The sequence below is a fragment of the Culex pipiens genome, chromosome 3 (assembly GCF_016801865.2).
Source record: "Culex pipiens pallens isolate TS chromosome 3, TS_CPP_V2, whole genome shotgun sequence".
Taxonomy (NCBI): Eukaryota; Metazoa; Arthropoda; class Insecta; order Diptera; family Culicidae; genus Culex; species Culex pipiens.
Genome location: NC_068939.1, coordinates 47,237,287 through 47,251,483, shown reverse-complemented (window position 1 = coordinate 47,251,483; position 14,197 = coordinate 47,237,287). Strand labels below are relative to the sequence as shown.

The following is a 14,197-nucleotide window of genomic DNA, read 5'->3' as shown; positions in this document are numbered from 1 at the left end:
TTACTGAAATGACTATCGAGTGCACGGCTGTTTAGATTTCAGTAAAAAAATTACCGACTACGGTAAAAAAATCTTAGTGTGATGCTGTCACAAAATTAATTTCAAGTTAATTTATGTTTTTTTTTATTATATTTTAATATCTCTCGATGATTTTCAGAAATTGTTTACCAAACGCAATTTATCTAAATTAAAAAAGGGGTTTTTCTTAAATTTAAACTGTGATTCTATTTCAGAAATATGAAATAAAATAAAAATCCATTACAATTTCGACTATTTTTTTCATGGATTAAAACTTTGACAAACATACCGTTTAAAAATGTTTTTTAAGTTGCTTAGTTGTCTTTATTTTATGGTTTAATATTACCTCTTTTCCTGTAATTTTCCTAATATAAATAAAGGTTGAAAATTTAATAATTAATATTATTCCTTTTTATAAAATTTTACCGAAATGTGAAATTCAATAGAACAAAATCAAACTCGACACAAAATCTTTCACTAAACTTTTTGCGTAGAAAAGTCTTATTTTTAATTAGGAACTGGTTGAATTTTCATCATTTTTCATTGAATTTAACTTTTATACACATTTTCAACCTTCCAAAACGTCATTTCTTACTAGAATAATACTCAAATTTTATGATTGAAATTGTTTCCATATTATTTGATACATCAATATCCTAACACCAGATTCCCATTCTCTTTACTTTCAGAGTGCATGGATAGTAGTGACATTTTAGTTCTGTTCAGTGAATCCCCAATCAACTAGAAACAACATATCAGTGTGAGTGGCCGTTTAGTTTGGGTTTGTCCCCAATCCCACGTACCCCACACCAGCACGACAAACATCATCACCACCCCACATTTCTCCAAAAGGTAGTGAAAAACGAGCGGAAAATTTGTGTTTTCCCGCCCACCCTTTTGCACACATCCCCAACCACCACCAAATCTTGGCATTTCAGTGACAGTGTGTGTGTGTGTGTGTGCTTCGAAAAAAGGAAAAAAAGTCGGAGATAAATATTTTATTGAAAGTGATTGCTGCAAGCAAATAGCAGCAGTAGTGAGGAGGGTGTGAGTGTGTATGTGGTGATCAATATTGATACTTGAGGTCAGTTCCGAGCCCCGGCGAACTCATCGGTCATGAAATAGGATATGGGACAGCAGCCGTTGGTGGACTACAAACTTCCGGTCGAGTATTGGTGAGTACTGCTGAAGGGGTGCTGCAGTTTTTAGATGGATGTGTGTGATTGTGCTGTTTGTCGAAGCCATCAATCAATTTCCCCTCATGTTGACATGACATTTGGGAATGCAAACGGTGGAGGAAAAACTAAATTGTTTAATTTCCGGACCAATGGAGCAAAATAAAATTGATTTCATCGATGTTAATTAACATTTTTTTATGCTTTTGATTTGCAAGTGTAATTTTGATTGGGTTTCATGCTCCAGTTTTTTTTCAGATTCACTTAATTATGTAAAAAAAAGACTTCCAAAAATCCCTTTCTGCACAGATTTCGATACGTCATTTAATAACTATGCATTCAGTCATTAATTTTAAAGATGTAGAAAGCGTTAACATTCTGAATACTTGTAATCAACGTGTTATTGTAAAGAATGTCTTTTTTTATTCTTTTTAATTTATTTATATTTGATTTATATGACATTTTTCTCATACTTTCTCTACGTCAAAAAAACCCATTTTGCAACGTTAATTCCAGTGAATATTTAAAAAAAATTATTTCAAGAAGTAATTTTCCGATCGATTTGGTGTCTTCGGCATAGTCATAGGGGGTGAATAGAGCGGCTCAAAAGCAGAACCGTTTTGAACTGTCAAAGCGGAACCATTTTACTGTTCGCCAGGAGCAGCAAGTATTGTAATTGATCATTAGGGAAATTATTGTGAAAAGCAAATGGGTTTTGTTGATTTTCTTTTTTTATTGATATTGTCATAACATTTTTTAACTAACAAACCTTTTGTGATTATTCTCGGAATTAACAGAACCATTCCAATAAAATCGTCGTCGAGCCATTATTTCTCCAATGAACCCACTTTCTTCTGGCTAATTCCCTTTTCAGTGCCCAAAAATGTTATTTTTTTGCAACATAAAAATATCCAATGAATTAAAATAAAATTAGATGAAAAAAAAATCCAGCAATTTTCTGAAATATAGCCTCTAAAATAAAAAATATAGTGAAATATAAGTTTCCTCAGAGTCAACAAATAAGCCAACATGTTTCAACTAACGATATTTCGGAAACTATTGGTATGATATTCAATACCTGTCAAAAATGTAACTTTTGTGAAAGATTGTACTCTTTTTTCAATAAAAATAATCTCGAAATTTTAAAATCAAGCATTTGGATATGTTCAAAACATATGTTTTGCTCTTTTCATAGTTTGGCTTGATTTGAAAAGTCAAATATACTTACTACACGAGGATTTATTTTAATCGAAAAAAGAAGAAAATTTTAGAATAGTTTAATTTTTTGATATTGAAAATTGAACCAATAGCTTCTGAGCTATCGCCAGTTAAATACTGTAAAAAAACTTATTTTTTACAAATTTTATTCCATTAGAGTTGCTTTAGAGGCTTAATTTCAGCATCTAGCAGTCTGATAAACTATACCTAGAAAGGAAATTTTATCAGCTTTCCGGAAATAATTTTTCAGGGCTGCTTTTCCTTAATAAAATATAAAAAAACGAAGATTAATTGCAAAAAAAATAACGGTAAAATTCTTTACTTAAAAACCATGCATTTCCTTGGTTTCCGTCCTTTTCAATCTTCTTCTAAGACACTAGTCATTTATCCACCTATCAGTTTCATTTCTTTCTTCTAATTTGTGAGTTTAATTTCACCGAAAACTACCGATAAAAGCCCGTAATTTCAACAATTTAAGGTGATTAAAACAAATTTGGGTAAATAAACAATCAGTCCCAATACTGAGCACAATGCATTTAATTAAAAAAAAAACAATGGTGATTTTTGATCGCCTTTACAAAAATTGTTCAATCAATGTTGGTTTTTTTTTCGTACCGCCCAAACTATTTTCTAAAAAATATTTTTTGTCAAAGCATTTTTTTTGAAAACTAATGATTGTAAAACAACTTTGTATGTTTTTCTATTTATTTTCGATACTTTCAAAAAATGCATTACTCCGGTATCAGATTTTGCATCATGGCTCCGTAAAACATACAAAAAATTGATAATAAAAACAACACTCATACAAAAATTTATGAATGTGGCCCAACAGGTTTTGTTTTGAATAATTTTGATAATTTAACCTGACAACCTTGATAGCGCTATGAAAATGTTATGTTTAAGTTTATCAACTACTGTTTTTAAAATCCAATTGAATTATTTATTTTCTGTGCATTTTCTTTTTCCAATTTCAGAGAAGCCGTAAATAAAAATCTTGTTAAAACTATTTTCTTAAATTGCAGCTCAAATATTGTGCCAGAAGTATGTTGAGTAGCCTGTCCCATTTTGAGGTCATGTCGAGGAATTTCAGGTGCTCACTTCTTAAATGGTAGATTATGATGTTAGGAACAATGTTTTCTTAGACAAGAAAAAATAATAAAATACTTTCTCGCACCCCCTAGTCGATTTACTGAAAAAAGGCACTTTTTTGAACAAATTTTCTAAAATCGCTTGGAATCAATACAAAAACTGTTTCGATCAGGTGTGTATTATCTTCAAACGATAGGTTTTTGTCCATAGATTAAGATGCACTATCAATATTGGACCAAAATTTAAGTTTTTGGACTCTCCCAGGCGGATTTGTGTCGAAAAATTCGCATTTTTTCGAAACTTTTTTCAGAAATGTTCATTTAATTTAGGGTAGCCTATTTTTCCCAGTAAAACCAATACATGCAGCTTGTAGGAAATTTCATGGCGAACATTTTTCCCTCTGAGAAAATGCAATTTCGACACTCCAGAGCCGAGATATTTGAGTTTTAGTGAGGAAAAAAGTGACAATTTTCAAAATTTCTCAGAATTCAGAAGCAAGGCCTACTAATTACAAGATGTAGCAAGCATATGTCTCAAAGGTCAGGGTATGCTTTTTTATAGTAATTTTGGCCGCTGAATCCGAATCTGAAATCAAATTTCGTGTAAACAGTGATGTTTTGGAGCTACACCCTTTTGGAATGTTATTTGCGTGTTTAAGAGGCAGTTTTTGTAAATATTGATCGGTTTGTTCTAGAGGTCGTATCGAGGTGCTCCGATTTGGATGAAACTTTCAGCGTTTGTTTGTCTATACATGAGATGAACTCATGCCAAATATGAGCCCTCTATGACAAAGGGAAGTGGGGTAAACGGGCATTGAAGTTTGAATTTTCCGAGGATTTCGAATATGACAAAAGTTAGACTAAAAAGAGCCGCTATGGATGCCTACAGGACAATAACTAACGTTGTAAAATGTTTGTTATAGAAAAATCGAAAAACTATGAGAAAAACTGCGATTGACCAAAAAGTTATTACCGTAGGCTTATAGTCCATGAAATTCCCTAACTTTTGAACTAAAAGAGTATGGGTGTTGGAGGTTGCTGCAAAAAAATTTAACAGTAATTTGCAAAAGCTATGAGAAAAAGTTAAACCAATCCTGGATGTCTATGGCTCATTTTGAAGTGCTTCAAAAGACCTTTCGAATGCATCTAAGAGAGTGGGAATTGATGAAGTTTTACTAAAATGCGAGCAATTTAATTTTAAGATTTTTTATGTTTTTTACCCCACTTCCCTTTGTCGTAGAGGGCTCATATTTGGCATGAGTTCATCTCATGTATAGACAAACAAACGCTGAAAGTTTCATCCAAATCGGAGCACCTCGATACGACCTCTAGAACAAACCGATCAATATTTACAAAAACTGCCTCTTAAACACGCAAATAACATTCCAAAAGGGTGTAGCTCCAAAACATCACTGTTTACACGAAATTTGATTTCAGATTCGGATTCAGCGGCCAAAATTACTATAAAAAAGCATACCCTGACCTTTGAGACATATGCTTGCTACATCTTGTAATTAGTAGGCCTTGCTTCTGAATTCTGAGAAATTTTGAAAATTGTCACTTTTTTCCTCACTAAAACTCAAATATCTCGGCTCTGGAGTGTCGAAATTGCATTTTCTCAGAGGGAAAAATGTTCGCCATGAAATTTCCTACAAGCTGCATGTATTGGTTTTACTGGGAAAAATAGGCTACCCTAAATTAAATGAACATTTCTGAAAAAAGTTTCGAAAAAATGCGAATTTTTCGACACAAATCCGCCTGGGAGAGTCCAAAAACTTAAATTTTGGTCCAATATTGATAGTGCATCTTAATCTATGGACAAAAACCTATCGTTTGAAGATAATACACACCTGATCGAAACAGTTTTTGTATTGATTCCAAGCGATTTTAGAAAATTTGTTCAAAAAAGTGACTTTTTTCAGTAAATCGACTAGGGGGTGCGAGAAAGTATTTTATTATTTTTTCTTGTCTAAGAAAACATTGTTCCTAACATCATAATCTACCATTTAAGAAGTGAGCACCTGAAATTCCTCGACATGACCTCAAAATGGGACAGGCTAATGTTGAGTTTAATTTTAAAGCAAGGTTATTCTCAATTCTCCTACGGATTTATACACGCCAAAAGATAGAATCCTCGCAAATCCCATCGTTCCAGATCGAAGTGTGGACTCCTGGCCCACGACGGGCAGAAAATCGATAAAATCGTTCAAGAATGGCGCAAAAGGTTCTAATTTTAGACCAAGGCTCCAATTTCGTTGCCTCCTGTTGAACTCTGTGTGGAATGAGCAAATTGAGGGGAAATATGTCCGATCTGAAGTGGAACATGAAGTTTTGATTTTTTTTAAATAATTTGTCAATTTAATTTTTTTGGTGGTTCTTGATTATTATTTATGCTCCAAAATTTGTATCAAGCACTCGACAAACACATGTTGTGCCTCTGATTCCGCGAGGCCGTAAATCAAAACTCAACTTTCCCCGAACACCAACGTAACGCAATCGATTACAGTAAGTTCTCGGAAGAGCCCTCACTAATTCATCAAAAGCACGCAAACTGTGCCCCACTCCTGGCTGACTGACCAATAAAAAAATCAATTATTTATGTCCTCGATGAGTTTTTCCACCCCAGTAAAGACTGCAAAGGAGGGGTGGAAAATGGATCGAAAGTGCCCCTTTCCCCTCATGGCACAATTGCACTTGTTTATAGGAAATAACTTTAAGTGGGCGTTTAGCTGGGATGTCATTGATTGGTGACCTGCAATTCGAGGGATTTTAAACTTTAATGCATTCAAACAAAATCTGATGCATGTTGCTATCAAATCGTAAGATTTTTCATTGCTCATAATTGCGTGATTTCACCAAATAATCGCTCGCACTTACATGGAAAGCAGTGTTGCCAGTTTGCGCTGGCTTTTGACCCCCCCCCAACCCCCAGGTTATGGTATAAATTATTCGTAAATAATTGTGCGCTTATCGAGCAATATTCCGCGCCGTCAAAATGTTACATATGAGCTATAGCCGCTTGCTTTGGGCTCAATGAACCAAAAACTAGGTAAGGTGGGAACAAAGTGTGGCGTTTGGAGGGAGTACGGCACCAAATTATTCAGTAGCGTGGAACTTAATCAGATCAACCATTTGGCGAGATAATTACGAGGTTTAGAGTATGAGATTTGTTCAATATGATGTTTTTAATTGCAGAGAACGTTGTTGGTTAAAAACTTATTTGAAATATATAATCCATTAAATTTGTCTGCACCAGTCTGCACCACGTTGTAGGGGATGCAACAATGGTCAAATCAATATTCTTTGACAATTTGATTGTTGCCCGATACAAACAAAAATATCTAAGAAAGTAGATTTCCTCACTGTGCTCCAAGGCTACGCCCATACAGTCCCGTAGGAATGTGGAAGGGGATGTTTTTGTTGTTCACTAGTGGCAAAAGTGCGGGGAACCCACGCGACTTTTAATAGTGAACGGATTTTTGTTGGGTGGTTTGGAAACGGGGAATTTCATGGGGCAAATGAAAAAAAAAAAATGGTTATGTCAGTGACGTATTTAGTGATTTGTTTGTGTGTTTAAGTAAATGTTGGTCTGTAGGGTATTATTTCAATAAAAGAATATAGTTTTGTCAATATTAAATCTATTACCTCAACTCAAGCCTGAAATAAATGTTTCATCAATAAAAAAGAAAGAATAAAGATGAGTATGTGACAGTAACATAGAGAGAAATAATAGCAATTGAGGATAATCAGGAAAAAATTGAATGTTCAATTGAAGGAAAAAGTGTAGTAAAAGATCAATCTATAGTTTGTAAACTAGCGTAAATGAGAAATAAAGCATATTTTTAACAATATTAGTAATAAAAATGCAGAAAACTTAGCGAGTGTGAAATTTTTTCAAACAACGCCAGAAAAACGTCATCTTCTTCCAAAACTCGCACGTCATCTCATTTATGACTCGATTTGAATTCCATCAAAAGCTGATTTTTTTTCTAAATAAACTTGAATTCTTCTTCACCAAAAGAGTTTCTTTTGACAAACACTAAAAGAGAAATGTTAAAGAGAACTCGTCATTCATGTTCTCATGTTAGAATTAATGTATTTGTTATGAGCAGTTCTCTACGGAATCGGTCTTTATTCTTTAATTTTAATTTTTGTATTTTTTTAATCCGACTGAAACTTTATTGGTGCCTTCGGTATGCTTAAAGAAGCCATTTTGCATCATTAGTTCGTTTATATAATTTTCCATACAAATTTGGCAGATGTCCATAAAAAATGATATGTGAAAATTCAAAAATCTGTATCTGTCGAAGGAATTTTTTGATCGATTTGGTGTCTTGGGCAAAGTTGTAGGTATGGAAATGGACTACACTGAAAAAATGTGATACACAGTTTAAAAAAATTGTGATTTTAAATTTCACTTTTTGTCACTTAAACTTGGTTTGCAAAAAAAAAACTATTATTAATTTTTTGATATGTTTTAGAGGACATGAAATGCCAAATTTTCAGAAATTTACAGAACGGGCAAAAAATCTTTGACCGAGTTATGATTTTTTGAATCAATACAGATTTTTTCTACAGCGGTTTTTATGTTTAAAAGTTAAATTTTATGGTGAAAATACGATTTTTTGAGGAAATAGCCTAAAATGTTTCAAAAAGACTCACGAAAAATGCAGGATGGTATGTCTCTCCTAAAAAAATACAAAAATCATTTACTAAAACTGTTTTTTTGAAAAGTGGTCTAAACGTAAAATTTTTCAAAAACCGATAGTGGGAGTCGATTTTTCAGACAATTTTACATAAAAGTCTCCATATTGACCATTGTCCAAGTCCAATCCATGCGAAGATACAGCGGTTGTTGAAATGTTGAAAAAATAGCTTTTTTGGTGGTTTTTGGCATTTTCTATATGACTGACTTGATTTTTCAGTCTCGAAAATATTTTTACCGGAAAGCTCGTCCAATTTCCCATTTTAGGCTATTTCCTCAAAAAATTTAAACGAAAAAAAAATTGTGACTTCACCATAAAATTTAACTTTTAAACATAAAAATTGAAAAATCCCATAGAAGTGGCGTGTATTTTTCTTTCAGTGTATTTTTTTCAGAAAGCCCGTCTAATTTCCTACAAGTTTGTCTTTGACCACTTTTTGGTACGATGCAACGCCTTCGAGGTACAGTCATTTTTAAATTACAGAATACAAAAATATTTCAATAACTTACGCCCTTCTCAAATGTCATTTTCGAGTACAATTGGTGCCATATTAGAGGGTGACGAGCGGGATTTCCCGGGAAAAAATTCCCGGGAAATCGACCATTTTTGGACCTCTCGATTCCCGGGAAATTCGGTCGAGACTCCCGGGAAATATTATACTTATAAATATCGAAGCAAAATTATATAAACTTATCAGAAAATTATTTTAAAAAATGTTTAGAACATTGGAAGTTAATGTTCGCTGTCCAAGTTCGAATAAACAAATGCTTCTCTGATCTTCTTATTCAGAAAGTTTAAAATTTAACTTGTCAAAAATTCCAATAACTTTAATTGAGAGAAGCCAAAAAAAATGGACCCCAAAATTTATCTTGATGCATACTTAGCAGTTACACCCCAGAAATGAAATCTTTTTTTTAAATTATTTTTATTTATTATTTCTAAGAGGGAAAGCTTTTTCAAAATAAGTTCAATTTTCATATCCTCTATCGAGCATAGCAACCCTCATAATCTGTTTTTTTAAGTTCCTTGGGTAATTTCGCTGTATCAAGGTAATTTTCTTTTTTAATGTCAATAAGTCATTTTGTGTTTATCGTCATCCTCAATATTCAATTATATTTTGGAAAAAAACACTCTGTCAATCTTTGTAAAGTTAAGGTCCACCAATTGAGAACATTCGGATTTTCCTGATAACTGTAAATATTTCTTCAATGAATATTAAAAGTTGACCTTAAAAAGGAACTAAAAAAACTAGTTTAAATTGTTGTTTTGAGTCGTTGTTTATCATATTGCAAATATCCCGATACTGGGAAATTATATATTATCTATTTTTTTTACTTCACAAAAAACTAATAAGAAGTTCATGCTTGTGAAATCACTCAGGGCGAATAAAGATTCGTTAACATTTTAAACTACAAACGCACAAGAAACGATCTTGTATTTGCAGATTCAGAAAAAATTAAAAGGTCGATATAGTTCCACAGATAAGGATGATACTGAAGTTAACGTTTCATAGAATAAGTATGAATTAAATGTAACTTAATTGATTGAAAAGAAACAATATTATTATATTTCCTTTTAAATTATTGCCTCTATTGACAAAGAAACACAAACTCCCGGGTCCCGGGAATTCCCGGGAAATGGCCAAATTCAACTCTCGATTCCCGGGAAATTGAAAATCTCGAGAATCGTCACCCTCTACGCCATATACACAAAAATGGCTTATATAGGCCTAGGATAACATGTCTACAAAGTTTCATTGAAATCGGAGAGGGTCGGGTACAAAAGTACCAGAAAAATTCCTGATTTGAGATGGAATTGCTCAATAGTGTTTTTTTGCAAATCAAGTTTTAGTGACAAAAAGTGAAATTAAAAATTACCAAAAATCTTATACCGTGTATAATTTTTTTTTCAGTGTAGTCCATATCCAAACCTACAACTTTGCCGAAGACACCAAATCGATCAAAAAATTCCTTCAAAAGATACAGATTTATGAATTTTCACGTTTCATTTTTGTATGGACAGCTGCCAAATTTGTATGGAAAATTATATGGACAAACCAAAAAAGTTTCAGCCGGATTAAAAAATACAAAAAAAAAATCGAATGACCGAAATCTCAAAGAATTGCTCTTATGTTAACCTGTACAATAGGGTGCCCAGAATATGGGACTTTTTTTCAAAATCTCGCTCCACAAGCTGAATATCGTTCCTTGACCTATTTTAGGACTCAGGGTTAAATATGAGCAATATCGGTCAACATTTACCCATTGTTACCCAAGGGTGAAGTTTGTATGGGAAAAATCGGAAAAATGTATGGAAAACCCTAATTTCTTACCGTTTTGTCTGCAGAGAGCGCTTCTTCCATCAAAATTTTCGCAAAACTGAGATTTTTATTGGAAATTTAATGATCTACAAAACTTCGTCCAACATGCCGAAGCTGTAAAACTCGATCCTGAAAAGTCATTAGCGATTTAAAAAAGTCATTTTTGTATGAAAAACATTTTTTCCACCAACTTTAGGCTCGAGTTTCACTGGATTAATCTCAACCAATTTCGCTCAAAATTTACACAGATGCTTAAAATAACCAGTTTTTTGCTTGTGAAGCAGGGGGTCATTTTTTTTGGGCACCCTACTGTTCAATCGAACAATTTTTTTTTGCGGCATTCTGGTGAAATTATTTCTTCGTTATCAAGGGCCTTGAATGCTTGTGGCGAGCAAAACTTCCGAAAATAACAGATTGCTAAAGTGTATAAAGCTGGTAAACTGATATTATGCATGGATTGAATTTACTGACAAAATTTATCATGGAATTCATGGTGAAACTTGGATTTAGGTTCTTCAAAAATATCATTTCGCAACTCGTGAAACTTTCTCATCTTTCTGAAAATTTAAATTTACGGCGTTTGAAGAACAAGAATTTGTACTGAATTACTGAACTTTATTCGAGATTTAACAATAAAAAATATATTATAATGAAGAAATAAATTTTTGAAGGAATATTTTTTGACATTGAAATGTGATTAAGTGTTTCCCCGGATACGTTTATAAAATATTTAGAAATAAACCACTGAAACTTGGATCTGTAATTTCTTCTAAACACAATTGTGGAGAATTTTCTTACCTCGTTGAATTTTTTATTCACAGAGATGGACAGTAGAGTAGACAAGAAAAAACGAAAATTCCTCGGATACTAATAAGTAACTGTGCCAATTTTGAGCCAAATCAGTTAAGGGTAAAGGGTCGCTTTTTTCGTTGAAGTTTTTATGGGAAAATTCAAAAAAATGCGTGGGGAAAAGCAAAAATTTCAAAATTCCGCCAAAAGATGGCGTTAAATGTGTTGGATCATTGTCAAGTGTGTGATTCTCATGTAAAATTTTATGACAAACAACTTTGTTGAAGACCGCAAAACGATCCGAGTTAACCCTGACGAGTTATTAACGATTTAAAGAAGACGTTTTTGTATGAAAAGATTTTTTTCACCAACTTCAACGATAAAAAGCGACCCTTAACCCTTAACCGATTTCGCTCAAAATTTTCACAGTTGCTTATTTTTGCCTAAGGAATCGAATCGGGGGGTATCTTTGATGTCGATTGTTTTATTGTCACCCCAATGGACAGGGATGAAAACTTTTTTCAAAAAATGATATTTGTTCAATAAGCTCAAAAAACGGGTAAAACGTTGAAAACGGTGCAGATTGTCATAACATTAGCTGCCCGTAAATAAATGTAAAATGTTGTATTTAGTAGCAAGTTATTCATAGCTGCAAGGAAAAAAGTAAAAAAAGCATCATTATCCAGAAACCATACACAGTTTCAAGCAGCTAGCAGTTCATCAAGCTTGTCCGTGAGTGTGCAGTGCAGTGCATTCAATTCATACTGCGAACCTTCTGGATTCCCATGTGGGATAGCATGACGCAGTTGCAACATGCAGTTTTTTTTTTCTAGTGGGACAAACTCGGTCGTGATGGATAGTCTCGACTGCATGCGATCCTTCATCCAGTGAACACATGCTTACTTGATGGGGTTAAGTGGGGTTTTTGGACTGCTTGATTAAAAAATATTTCGAATTGATTTCAGACAGAAAATTTGATTTCGAACAAGGAAATATATATATTTTTTAATAATTATTTTTGACAATTATTACCAATTTACCCCAACAACCCAGAAAAAGGTGTCCTGCCATACAAAACGTTCTGGAAATTGTGTTGCATCACGGCCGTATGTCACGTCACGGCAGGGCTCACCTGTTTGACAAAGGGAAAGCGAAGGTCCTTTGAAATCGCTCGGCTGTGTGCATTCAGTGTGCAACTTGTGCCAGGGAGCGTGTAATTTGTAACGTTTTTACTCTTCTTCTATTCATTCATTCAATCTTTTGTAAAGTGCTGAACCGTTGCAGTTGTACAGGTGGAAGCCGCTCCTAGTGTCAGATATGGTTGAACGATGCTGTGACCGGCAGGGGTGACACCTGAATGGACTCGATTTGTGACTCGTGTCGAGATAAGGGAATTTGTAAATGATATGCTAGGAAATTGAAAACATTTTTTTCGAAGTGCGTTTTTTGCTTATTTGAGAAGATCTAGTAAAACTGACACTAACTTGAATAAATTGAGAACACACTTTAAAAGAAGATGTAAATCTGAATGTATCACATTTGTTGTAAAAAATTTACCTCTTTTTTAATATAATTTTACTTCAATTAATTTGGAAATTGTGGATTTTACAACTTAGTATTAAATTCTAACTTTTCTGAAAAAAATGTTTCTTTCCTACAATTCTTATAAGAAGATTGATACATTTAAACACAACTGTGTTGATTGTATCCCGAAAACCAATATTTGCAACTCAATGGATTGCTTTTCATTCTCTTTTATTGACATCACAAACATGCAGCAGTACTTTCAACACGACCTGAGCTTCGATTGTTATTTAACAAACGCAAATTGCTCCGACCAAAACTAATTATCATTCTTTCGGTACCCCTCCGCAAAGTTCGTGATTCGACACTAATTGTAATTAAAATTCATATCGCCACCAAATTTTAATTATTATTTCAGTCGTATGACATAAAAAGGTGAGCCTGCACTGCTGGATAGCCCTCCCTCGATGATTTTATCTGCAAAAGTTTTTTTCCCTCGCCGCCAGCAGAAGCTTTTCAACGGAATTGTAGAAAAAATTGTATTCACCTATTTTTTTTTCAACCGCATTTACAAACCAATAAAAAAACCTTGAAAATTTTGCAACCACAATACTTTTCAAGCTTCAAAAGCAGAAAAGCAAAAGCTCTCCCTGGCAAGCTTTTGCCACCCTAATTTTCCTCCACAATGACTTCCCATTGTCATGGAAGTTTTCCGCCGCGTTCTTTAAGCTTATTTTTATTTTCCGACTTTTTCCTAGTCACCAGTGGTGGCACTCTGCCAAAAAAAAAGAAAAGGAATAAAAAAACTCGCAGGATAAATAAATTTGCCAGGATTTTTCCGGCCCCACCCTCCGCAAAGCTAGGCGAAAACGTGAGCTTGAAGAAAATATTTTCACTGGATTGTGCAAATGTTTTTGTTTTGCTTTCCTGGAGTACATTTTTGTTTTGCTTGCTCCAATGAAAATCGTCTTTTAAAATATTCATCGGATCAGGACGTGACCGGCCCCGGGTGATGGGTAGGCGGAAATTGGCAAGGAAACCCGTGAAACATTGGACAACGGCCAGAATATTGTTTCCGCAGTGGTGACTTTTTGGGGGAGAAGTTTACGTTCAAGTTCATGGCGATTGTCAAGTTGGTTGACTGGGCAATTTTCGTTCACCCTCAGAGATTTAAGGAGGAGAAAGTTTTTGAAATAAATTTTGAACGATCGATCATTTCAGTTTCGCTCTATTTTTGCAAATTTCTTATTTTGATTATCAAATATTTGAGAATCTTAACCGCTTATCAATCACGAATTATCGTTAAATTTACCCAAAAATCGTAATCATATTTGCAAAATTCACAAAAAAATAAAATGA

At 33.7% G+C, this 14,197-nt stretch overlaps 1 protein-coding gene across 1 annotated transcript in view; it reads left to right on the top strand.

Moving 5' to 3' along the window:
• Window positions 1-1,005: 1,005 nt before the first annotated feature.
• LOC120412603 (TLR4 interactor with leucine rich repeats) overlaps window positions 1,006-14,197 on the top strand; it is a 47,071-nt gene continuing 33,879 nt past the window's right edge. The window contains exon 1 of the mRNA XM_039573151.2: window positions 1,006-1,193. The gene's annotated coding sequence lies outside the window, so the exon portion shown is untranslated. The remainder of the gene's footprint in view (window positions 1,194-14,197) is intronic.